We start from the raw sequence: 12,101 nt of genomic DNA, 5'->3' as shown, positions 1-12,101 counted from the left end.
ATGCTGGCTTCCCCCCTGCTGCCAGGCTGCTCTCCAGCTTCACACCTCCCCACCCGTTTCTTCAAGATCTAACCCAGGAAGGTGCAACAACCTTTGTAATATCCTCATTTATGAACATGCAGAGAATCAGAGCTGTACCAGGCATTTCTCTTCAAGATCCTATTTAATCCCCATACGCTACCCGGTTATACATTTCTAATCACTGGTTTATAGATGAGGAAAAGTTAAGTGATTTGTCCAAGGCCACACAACTACTAAATGTCGGAGCCTGGCAGGATGCAGGTGTCTGACTCCAAAGTCAATTCATTTTTCATTTCACTAAGCTAGGGGTTCGGAGGGAAGAAGGTCTGATCCGACCCGTAAGGGGTGTCCAGGCTGTTCCCAGGGGGATAGAAAGATAGGTAGATAACCTCACACAGCATGAGAGACGAAACAGGAGACAGCGGTGACAGGAGCACTGGCTGTAGGATGGCTGTCTTTTCTCCTGCTGTAGACACTTTCTCTGGTGATGCAATCACACCAGGTCAAATCACCCCAGCAAAGGAGGAGGAGAAGAGGCAGGGGAGGAGGGGGCGAGGGGGAGGCAGAAGAGGAGGGAAAGAGAGATCGAAACATGTGTGTGTGTTTTGATGGCAGAGGACCTGGACCCAGCCGTCCATGAGCCTGTATTTCCCCGAAGAGTCCGCCAACAATCTCCCTTTTTAGCTTGAGCCAGTTAGACACTTGCAACCAAAAGACATCGAGTCAATGCCACTTGCATGGCATGTAAAAGGCTTCAAAATGAACTCAACTTTTATCTCCCAAACTTATGCCTTTCCATACTTCTCCATCTTGCTATATGGCCCCACCATCCACCCAATTGTCCAAGCCCTCCTCACCCCATATCTAACCCAGCAAAAGCCCAATCAATCCTACCTCCCAAATATATCTCAAACTATCGATTTCTCTCCCTTTGCACTGCCACCTTAGTCCAGGCCATCATCACCTCTCACCAGGGTTTCTGCATATAGTCTTATCAATGGTCTCTCTGCTTCAATTCTTGCCCCCCCCCCACCTTAAATATTTCTCCACATAGCAGCCAAATAATCTCTCAAAAATGTGAACCAGATCATGTCACTCTTGCATAAAATTCTTCAATAATGTCCTGCTGCACTTGGAATGAAATTTACACTCTTTGCCAGGGCTTCTAATACCTGACCCTTATCTACCTTGTAATGTCATTCTGTCTTCTCTCCATTCCACAAAGCTGCCAAGCTCACTTCCCCTTTAGGGCACTTGTGTTTGCTGCTTACTCTGTCTGGAAGAATCCATATCTTCTCGTGGCTGTCTGCTTCTCGTCATTCACATCAGGCCTCAAGTGTTATCTCTCACAGAGGTCTTCCTTGAACGCTCTAGGCTAACCGCATCCATCTCTCACTCCTAACCCAAATTACTCTCTGTTCTGTCATTCTAGTTACCTCCTTCACAGCACTTTTCCCAGTTTGTAATTTTGAGCCAATCAGAAATAGACCAGCCATCTTAAATACTGGAAACCAGCTCAGTCTCTGATTGCATTAAAGTGATCTGCCTCTACTCCCCATCAAACTAAATGTATAGGGGCACCTGGGTGGCTTAGTTGGTTGAGGGTCCAGCTTTGGCTCAGGTCATGATCTTGAGGTTCATGAGTTCGAGGCCCACATCAGGCTTGCTGCTGTCAGCGAGGAGACTGCTTTGGATCCTCTGTCCCCCCTGCTCTCTCTCCCCTCCCCTGCTTGCTCTCTCTTACACACACACACACACACACACACACACACACACACACAAAAGTAAAGGTATATCCTTTCTTGAAGAAGGGAACCTGAGCCAGAGCCTCGAATTTTCTCTACATTTCTCATCCACAATGTCAAAATTTAATCAAAAATTACCAAATATTCACGGAGACAAGCATTGACCAAAAAAAAAGTCAAGAGAAAACGTATACAGATATATGACAGAAAGAGTTCCACAGTAGACCCTCCTATTGGCATTAGCAGATTTCTCAATAAGTGATTAATACGATCAATAAATTAAACGAAAAGATGCAGCATTTTGGCAGAGAACTGGAAACTATGAAAATTATTTAAAGGAAACTCTATAACTTAAAAATATGAATATTGAAATTAAGAACCCAATAGATAGGTTTAATAGCAGATTGGATGCAACGCAGGAGACAATTGGTGGGTTGGAAATAATCCAAAAGAAAACCATCCATACCAATGTAAGGAGAGATTAAAGGATGAAAAAAATCAGAAAAGAATACAAGAGACAAATGAAACACAGTGAAGACGTTCAAATAATTTGTAATCGGAATCTCAGAGGGAAAGAAAGAGAAAATAGAGCAGACACAGTATTCAAAGAGATGATATTTGAGAATTTCCCAAAGCAAAGAAAGACATCAAGTCACGGGATGTGTGAAGCGCTATGAGCCCTAGGCAGAATTAATACAAAGAACACCAAATTCAGACACATAATAGCAAAACTTCTGAAAACCAAAGACAAAGAGAAAATTTTAAAAGAAGCCAGAGGGAGAAAAAAAAAGATAAATTATCTTCACAGAATATACAATAAGGCTGAGAGCAACTTCTACACAGAAGCGGTGATAGGAGCACCCAAAGAGCCATAGAAATAATAGAAGCTGGCAGACGATGGAATGAATGATAATCTCAAATCCCAGAATTTTGTATTCATCACTATGTCCTTTACTTCATCTTCTCTCTCTTTCACTTCTTTAGTTCCAGCTGTACTGGCTTCTCTGTCATTCCTTGTACATTCCAGACGTAGGCACACCACTGGCTCTTTGCACTGGCTGTTTCCTCTACTTGATTCATTTTTCTCTTAGATATTCATATAGCTATTTCCTTCATCACTTTCAAGTATCTTCTCAAATGTCACCCTTTCACTGAGGTCCTATTTAAAATTGTATCCACGGGGCGCCTGGGTGGCTTGGTCGGTTAAGCGTCCGACTTCGGCTCAGGTCATGATCTCACGGCCCGTGAGTTCAAGCCCTGCGTTGGGCTCTGTGCTGACCGCTCAGAGCCTGCAGCCTGTTTCGGATTCTGTGTCTCCCTCTGTCTCTGCCCCTCCCCTGTTCATGCTCTGTCTCTCTCTGTCTCAAAAATAAATAAACGTAGAAAAAAAAATTTTAAAAAAATTAAAAAAAAACCCAGACAAACCTTTAAAAAAATAATAAAATAAAAAATAAAATTGTATCCACTTCTGATCTCCCTTCCCTGAGTTCTTTTTCACCAGACGTTACTACCTTCTGACATATCATATGCTTTATTTATTTATGATTGGGCTTTACAAAATTTTTGGTCTTCCTTGACTTCAATGAATTTAAGAGACTGATTCAATTAAAAATACATATTTAAAATAACTCTGGCTGTCTTTATCAGGACAGTTATTAAGGGTATTTAATATGCCATGATGTCAGAGATAGCAGTCCCCCTTCGTTCGTCAATTCCCTTGTTTACCCTTATTTTGATTTTTCCCTCCTTTTATTGTAAAATAAGTCTAATCCTCTCTGAAAGTAGATGGGAGATAGATAGATAGAATCTGATATCTGTTTGAGGATGAATATTTTCAGTTGCAAGTTATAGGAAACCCAACCACGAGTGGCCTGAGGAATATTTATTGTCTCACATAAGAAGTCATCCAGAGGGAGGGCATCTCCAGTGATAGCTCAAAGCTGACATCAATTTGCTTTCAATTTTCACATTTTATCACACTCGCAGGCCGATTGCTGTGTGGTTTCATAAGAAGACATGATGATAATATCTTACTAAAGGTGGATAGTTTCTTTTTTGCACCTCTTGTTTAAGGGCTAAGAAACTCACTTTTTACAGTACTCCAAGTAGACCTCTTCTTGTCTCATTCACCAGGACTGCATCACTGGGCCATTCCAAAACCACTTATAGGAGAGGACAATGGATGATTGTGATTGTCTTAGAGTGATCATAATTTGTCTGTGGCAGTGGAAGGGTCCAGATCTAGGAGGCAGATGGCTTCTTAATGCTTGACCAAAATCAAGGTTCTGTTACTAGGAAAATGAGTGTTGTTGAGTGGGCTCTTTTAGGCTCTTTTACACGGCATCTCTTGGGTTATCATTCTGAAAGTCACTTCACACCCTTGAGCTCACTAATCCTTACCCATCCAGGGGCGTTTTATCATCCTACTTTGCAGATGAAACTCAGTGATGTTGGATAACTTGCTGAAGGTCATAGAGCTAAGACATGTTAGATCCTGTTTGGGACCCACCATCCCCGGATGTCCTGCTTATGGATCCGTGGTGGTTTAAAAAAAAAACAAAAACAAAAAACAAAAAACTGGCTGCCGGGGCACCTGGGTGGCTCAGTCAGTTAAGTGTCTGACTCTTGATTTCAGTTCCAGTCATGATCTTGTGGTTCATGAGTTCAACCCCCACGTCAGGCTCTGCGCTGACAGCGTGGAGCCTGCTTGGGATTCTCTCTCTCCCTCTCTCTCTGTCCCTCCCCCCGCCCTGACACGCATGCACTCTCTCTCTCTCAAAATAAATAAATAAACTTGAAAAAAAAAACCCTGGCTGCAAAACTTGTACCTGAATGTTCATAGTAGCAGTATACAAAGAGTCAAAAGGTAGAAACAACCTAAATGTCCACCAACTGGTGAATGAATAAACAAAATGTGGCACATCCATACAATTAAATAGTATTTGGTCTTTACAAGGAGTGAAGTTCTGATACGTGCTTCAACATGGATGAACCTGAAAAACATTATGCTAAATAAAAGAAACTAGTCACAAAAGACTACATACATGATTGCATTTATATGAAGCATGCAGAAAGAGCAAATCTATGGAGACAGAAAGTAGATTAGAGTTTTTCAGACTGGACAGAGGGCTGGGGACAGTGATCACTAAAGGGTTTCTTTTGGAGACAATGAAAATGTTCTAAAATTGATTACGGTGACAGATTGCACAACTTGGTGAAAATACTAAAAACCATTGAATCATATGCTTAAAATGAGTGTTATCATATGCTACGTAAATTATATCTCCATGAAACTTACCAAAAAAATGGCTGCAAATGGCATAAAAAAGTGCTGCTAATGGAAAGCTGGGTCTATGTCCCCTCCCCTTGAATCTGAATGGGCTTGCGGCTGCTTTGACCAATGGAATGTGATGGAAGTGACAATATGTGACTTCTGAGCCTGGGCTTTTTAGCAGCTTCTGCCTGGCTCTCTCTAGACACTGGTTCTTGGGACCTTCTCGCTCAGAGCTCAATGCTGTTAAGAAGCCCAAGTCACACCGAAAGACCACGTCTAAGCACTCTGGGTGGCATTCCCAGGTAAGCCGAGCCTTCAGCCATTCGAGACCAGGAGCCAGACATGTGAGTGAAGGAGCTTCCAGATGATTCCAGTCTCCAGCCATCATAGTCTCCCCGCTTGAGGCCTCAGACATCATAGAGCAGAAACAAACCATTTCCATTGTGCCCTGTCCGAATTCCTGACCCCCGGAATGCATTTGCATAATAAAAAAATGTTTCATACTACCAGTTTGGAGTGACTTGTTATGCAGCAATAGATGATCAGAGCCACCTTCCTACTCCCAGCTGTACAACCCTTATCTCTGTTCCGTCTGTTCCTCCAGGTCTCGTAGGAGTCCTTTATCCAGGTGCCCTGGAGAGACAGATGGTCCTTAGAACCGAGAAGGGCAGAGTCTTTCTTTTCTCCCCTCACCCTTGAGGGTGTTTCCCTCACATTACACAGGGTTGAAGATTTCACCTGCAGGTTCAAATTCCCGTTTTAATCCGTGGAACACCTGCATTGACACCTGTTTGCCCTGACTCTGGGAATTGGGAGAAGGGCTCAGGTGTGTAGAGATTTGCTTTTCATTTACATAAATTTGCTGGGACCTCAGTTACCTCTGTCTCTCCCTTGCCCGCACCTCTCTCTGGGCTCTCAGTCTCTAGACCCGACTGCCTCCCAAGCCACTCCCCGCCACTCTGCGACATCCAACAGCACCTCAAACTCTTGTGTCCACAAGTGAACCCTTTACCTTCCCTTCCAAACCATGTCACCCTCTGTGATACTCACTCCTGGGCCTTTTCATTCAGTTCTTGGGCTTTAAATACCACCTGTCCACTGATGACTCCCGAAGTTTTGTCTTCAGCCCGGACCTCTTCTCTGAACGTCTTTCTGGCACGCCCACCTGTCTACTTGACATCCACATGGGCATCCGAAAGGTATCTCGAACCTAACACAGCCAGCTTGGACTCCTGGTTGCCTTCCACACGTCTGGCTCTCGGGCGGCCTTCCCCTTCTCAGAAAATGTCAACTCTTTTCTCCTACTGGCACAGGCCACAGATTTTGGACCCACTCGCGACCTCTCTTGCTGTTCCCTTGCTGACGCCTCCCTTCAAAGCACATTCGGAACCCAACACTGAATGTGCTCAGTGTGACCCTGCCTCTCCGAAACCACTGTTATCCATCCCCCGGGTTATTACAAAGGCCTCCCAACCGGTACCCTGCTTTCAACTTTGCCCCTGTCTATTTCCCACACAGCAGCCTCCGTGATCCTTTTAAAATGGATGTCAAGCCGGCCACTTGCTTGAAACCTCCACCGGGTTCCTGTCTCACTCAGAGTAACAACAGTCCAAGTCCTGACAATGGCCGACTTCGTTTGGCCTCCCTGCCTCCCTGCCTCCCTGCCTCCCTGATCCCCTCCACTGCTGTTTCCCTCCCTCCCCCTCTCCAGCCGCCATGACACCGAGATGCTCTTGTCACAAAGCCTTTGGGACGGCTATTCTTTGCGCAAGGAATGGTTTTGCTCAAGATACACACAGGGCTTCTTCTCTCATTTCCTTCCAACTTTGCTCCAATGTTTCCAAAGAAGGGGGAGGCTGTCTGTAGTGCCCTCCACACCACTCTGGCACTCGCTACCCCCTCATCTGGCTTTGCTTTTCTCTAGGACGCTTAACGTCTGACTCCTCATGTGCGAACTTGTTTATTATCTGTCTCTTTCCAGTCGAAAGGAAGCTCTATGAGCTTAGGGATTTACTTGCCCTGTGCTATCCTGGTTCCTAGAACAGCTCCGGGGACCCGTCATCTGTGGAATGAAGGAATGGATCCTGCACACGTGTTCAGTTAGTCACAAAGTCATCGCTCCTTTTTTTTTTTTTAAGTTTATTTATTTACTTAGGGAGAGAGAGAGAAAGAGAGAGAGCTGGTGGGGGGAGGGGCGGATAGAGGGAGAGAGAGAATCCCAAGCAGGCTCCACACTGTCAGCGCAGAGACTGACACGGCGTTCGAATTCACGAACTGTGAGATCGTGACCTGAACTGAAATCAAGAGGAGGATGCTTAACCATCTGAGCCACCCAGGCACCCCTCACAAAGTCATTTCTACGCTTGTCTGTACCTCCTGCCTCCTTCACCAACTGCCCCCCCCCCCCCCCCCCGCCAAGTCGATGCCCTGGTTCACACCTCGCCTTCTCGCCCCCCTCTCATACTCCTACCATTTAGAGACAAACACGATTTACGCTTTGAAGTGTTTTCCTGCTGGCCTTTTCTCCTGTGCACAAGCTATTATGTTTTCTTACGCATACCTGTGCTTCTACTGACTCTCCAGATTAGCGCTCTACTTTGAAAAAATCCTACAAGCATAGCAGCTAATGTGCCAATTTACTGTGTAACATACATCAGGCCATTTAACCTTCCTGTGCCTCAGTTTCCTCACCTGTAAAATGGGAATGATATTAATGCCTACCTGCCTCACTGGTAGGTTGTGAGGATTAAATCTGGGAAGTGAACCTGCTAAGTGCTCAGTAAGTGTTAGCTATTCCTCTATCTGGTGCTGAGTGCTCACGCTGTACCGGGCGCCGTTCCGAAGAAGACAAGACGCATTACAGGCTGCGCTAACTCCTGTAGTCCTCACCGCCTCCCCCTGAGGTAGGTGTGGTTATAGTTTACCACCGTAAGCTACAGAAGCTTCAGTGGTCTTACAAAGGGAAGAGAAAGCAGAGCTGGCGAAGGCTCCTTCCAGCTTACAGGAGTCCAAGGCTCCCACCATCTCGGGGATACGTAATATTAGAAACAATAGCTGGTGTTCCCCAAGCACTCACTGTCCACTGGGCCCGGTGCTAAGTGTTTGCACGCGCAGGCATTTCTCCCACAGCGCCCAGTTTTCATAACCAGAACTGCGCAGAGCTTGATGGATCAATTAGGAAACACAATTTGCATCTGGCAGCTCGCGATTGGTTAGACACAAACTGCAAGCTGGAAGCAGTCTGGAAGCCTGCGGCAGCTGGCTGGCTCTTGCTTTGTTTATCCTAACAATGGTTGCTGCTCAAGGTGTGTAGCTGCTAGAAATGGAACGGCCGGTACTCCGGAGGAAAATCTAGATGTAATCAAGCCCAGGGATGCTTAACATTCGTAGCTGTACGGGTCGCGCCGTTATTTACTATTAAAATATCAGCAAGAAAAATGACTTTGCCGTTGCTAGACTGAAGATCGCTAACCCGACCACGTTTTCACATTTGCTTTCGTGATGAAGTTCAAAACAACAAGACAACAATAATAATAGCCCTCGCTTACATTTCTCGAGCTTACCCTACGTCAGGCCTGGGCTGCGAGCTCTTTATATGTCGTCTGTGTAATCTTTACAACACCTCTGTTTGTTGCTGGCTCCATTTTGCAGATGGGGAAACCAAGACACAAAGAGATGATGCGATTGTTCAAGGTCATGCAGCTAGAAGGGGGAAGAACCGGGCTCCCAACACAGGCACTCTGGCTTGAGCCAGAAATTTCGGCCCCTCCGCTGTACTGGATTGTTGACGGCGTAAGGTTTCTTAGTTACTGTATGATGGGTGGTCCGAGAGGCCACGTTGTTTCATTTAGTTATCCTACCAATCCCCGGGGGTGGTTACCATGATTTTTGCTGTTTCCCAATGAGAGTAAGGCACAGAGATGTCAAGCAAACTGCCTTTGAAGAGTCACACAGCCAGTCAGTGGCCCAGCCTGGGTTCAAAACGACACCTACCAGATCCAAAGTCCTCAACCCACTTTGCCTGGGTCAAGTCTCCCTGCTGTTTCCTCTTACAGCATCAGTGACTGTCAGTCCATGACCGATTCTGGCCATCACTTCACACACACCTGTGTGGTTATTTCATGGTCTCCTCAGCTAGGGGACAAGCTCTGTAAGGGACCGTGCCCTCAAAGAGCTTGCCCTCACAGGGTCCCTCAGTGAGTTTTGCTCATTGTTTGTCCCCATTACAAAACAGGTGCTCAATGAATATTTGTGGATTGTTAAGTGCTTCTGCCAGAGGCACTGAGCTGGACCCAAGAGACACAGGGTACATAGCTCAGTTCCCCCAGCCCTACTGAGGCAGTTTCTAAGGCTCAGGGCGTTGGGCTCGGTCTATCCTGATCTCAGGGGTCATAGATTGATCTTGGCACCTGAATCTAAGCAGGTAGGGAAATGGAGTTAATCTTATCATCCAGAGCTTGGACCCAAATAATGCTAATGGTCTGACCAAATCAAGTCCTCCTTCTTCCTTGCTGGAAAGGCTCGTTTTATTTGGGTCCTGCCGCATTGAGGACAAGCACGCAGGGAACAAGCCCCTTCTCAGCCCTGGCTTAGTTAGGCCAATCATGATGATTACATTCCCTTTGGCAGTATTGGCTTAGTGAAAAGTATGCTATCCAATCCTGGCCAATGGGACCTGAGGGGAAGTCTGATAGGGAAGTTTTCAATAAAAGTTTTCTACCTTTAAAGATGATAGGAAGAAATGCCTTCTTCACTAAACATTGTCATGTCTATGTGTGATGGCAGGCACTGCTGCAGCCATCTTGTGATGATGAGGCAAGACATTGCCAACATGCGAAGGAGGCTGACACCTCTTTGAAGACATCATTGAGTCACTGAATTTCCAAACTCTAGAACTTCTCTCCTTTGTTATGTAAGAAAACGAACTTCTTATGGATTAAATTGTATCTAGTTGGAGTTTCTGTTCCTTGCTGCTCAAAGTTTCCTTATTGGCACACAGGGAGCCCCTGGCTCCTGCGGCATTTTACTTGTTCAGCTGTATCTGCACATTTTGTTTCCTAATTTGTGGGGTGGTGGAGCCTGGAAACTAACTTTTGGGAGTTTCCTACTACAAATGCATTGTCTCATCTCTTCCACTCAATGGGCATATAAAGTACAGTCTTTTTACTCCCAATTTATGGATAAGGAAACGGAAGTGCAGTCAGGTAAAATGGACAGTTGTCCATTTTAAAATGGACAAAATTCAGTTGTCCAGGGCCATACAGTTCAGCTCCCCATTGCTTATTGGATAAACCCAAACTTCTTACTATGGCACTCAGTGCCCTTCAGGATCCTTGGTCCCTCCTACCCTTTTCAGCTTCAAACCTCACCATTCCACATTCCCCTCCAGGCTCCAAGCTCTAGTCAGATTGCCCTTCCTTCAATTTTCATGCTGTGCCCTTCGCCATGTTTCTCCCTCTGCCTGGGACCCATTTCCTTTCGGCCTAACTTTTCACTCTTAAAAAAACAAATTGTTTTAATGTTTATTTATTTATTTTGAGAGGGGGAGAGGGAGAGAGAGAACAAGGGAGGGGCAGAGAGAGAGGGAGACAGAGGATCTGAAGCAGGCTCTGTCCTGACAGCAGAGTCTGAAGCGGGGCTCAAACTCACGAACCATGAGATCATGACCTGAGCCAAAATTCAGTTGGATGCTCAACTGACTGAGCCACTCAGGCACCCCTGACTTAGTCTTTTTTCTTTTTTTTAATGTTTATATAATTTTGAGAGAAAGAGAGAGAGAGAGAGCAGGAGTGTGGGAGGGGCAGAGAGAAAGAGGGAGACAGAATCTGAAGCAGGCTTCAGGCTCTGAGCTGTCAGCACAGAGCCTGATGTGGGGCTCAAACCCACAAACTGTGAGATCATGACCTGAGCTGAAGTCAGAGGCTTAACCGACTGAGCCACCCAGGTGCCCCGCCCCTGAGTTACTCTTTAAGCCTTGGGTTCACTGTCACATTCTCTCAGAAGGCTTTCTTGATCACCGAAGCTGGCTTTGGTGTGTGCCCTTCCTCTGCACGCCCTCAATGCCCCGTACTTCCCTCACCCATCCCGTCTCACACTTTATTATAATTGCCTGGAGTCACGTCTGTCTTCCCAGGGGACTGAGTTTCAGGAGGTGCAACACGGCAGTGTGGTGCAATGGTCGGCAGCATGAACTCCGGGGGCTTGACTGCCAGCTCCATGACTTCCTAGCTGTGGGACCACAGTGCACGGTTTCCGGTCTCTGTGTCTCAATGTGTCTCCCCGTAAGATAGGGATATTCGCTAGGCTCTAGTTCGCATGATTGTTGCGAGGATTCGATGAGATCTTTTGTGTAAAATCCGTAGAACGCTGCCTGGTCCACGGCGAGGGTGAAGAGATCCTGTCTCGTTTCATTATCTCTGTACCCAAAGCACTCAGCGCCTACCAGACAGTTAGCCAGTGGTGGTAGAACAAATGGATGGAGCGGTTGTGGTGGTTAATTTTGCATTAATGTGACTGGGCCCCAGGACGCCCAGATACCTAGTTCGACGTTATTCCTGGGCGTCTGTGAGGGTGTTTCTGGAAGAGATTAGCATGTGAATTGGTAGACTGAGGAAAGCGGCTTGCCCTCCCCAGTGTGGGTGGAATCCGTGGAGGATCTGAATAGAACAAGAAGGTGGAAGAAGGGAAAATTAACCGTCTGCCTGAATGCTTGAACTGGAAATTTGGTCTCATGCACTCAGCCTGGGACTGATACCATCAGTCCTCCTGGATCTTGGGCCTTTGGGCTTAGACTTTAACTACACCGTCAGCTTACATCCAGCTAATCATGGGACTTCTCAGTCTCCATAATTTCATAGTGAGCCAATTCCTTATAATAAATTGCCTACCCATTATCTATCTATCTATCTATCTATCTATCTATTTATCTATCTATCCATCTATCATTGCTTCTGTTCTTCTGGAGAACCCTAGTACAGAGGTGGAACTCAGCTTATCCAGAACGCAACCCCTTGGGCACTGATGTGGCCTGAAGTGAAATGCTGTTGAGGCTCCTGAATCAG

The sequence above is a fragment of the Panthera onca genome, chromosome C1, assembly GCF_046562875.1.
Source record: "Panthera onca isolate mPanOnc1 chromosome C1, mPanOnc1 haplotype 2, whole genome shotgun sequence".
NCBI classification, from domain to species: Eukaryota; Metazoa; Chordata; class Mammalia; order Carnivora; family Felidae; genus Panthera; species Panthera onca.
This window is presented reverse-complemented; position numbering follows the sequence as displayed.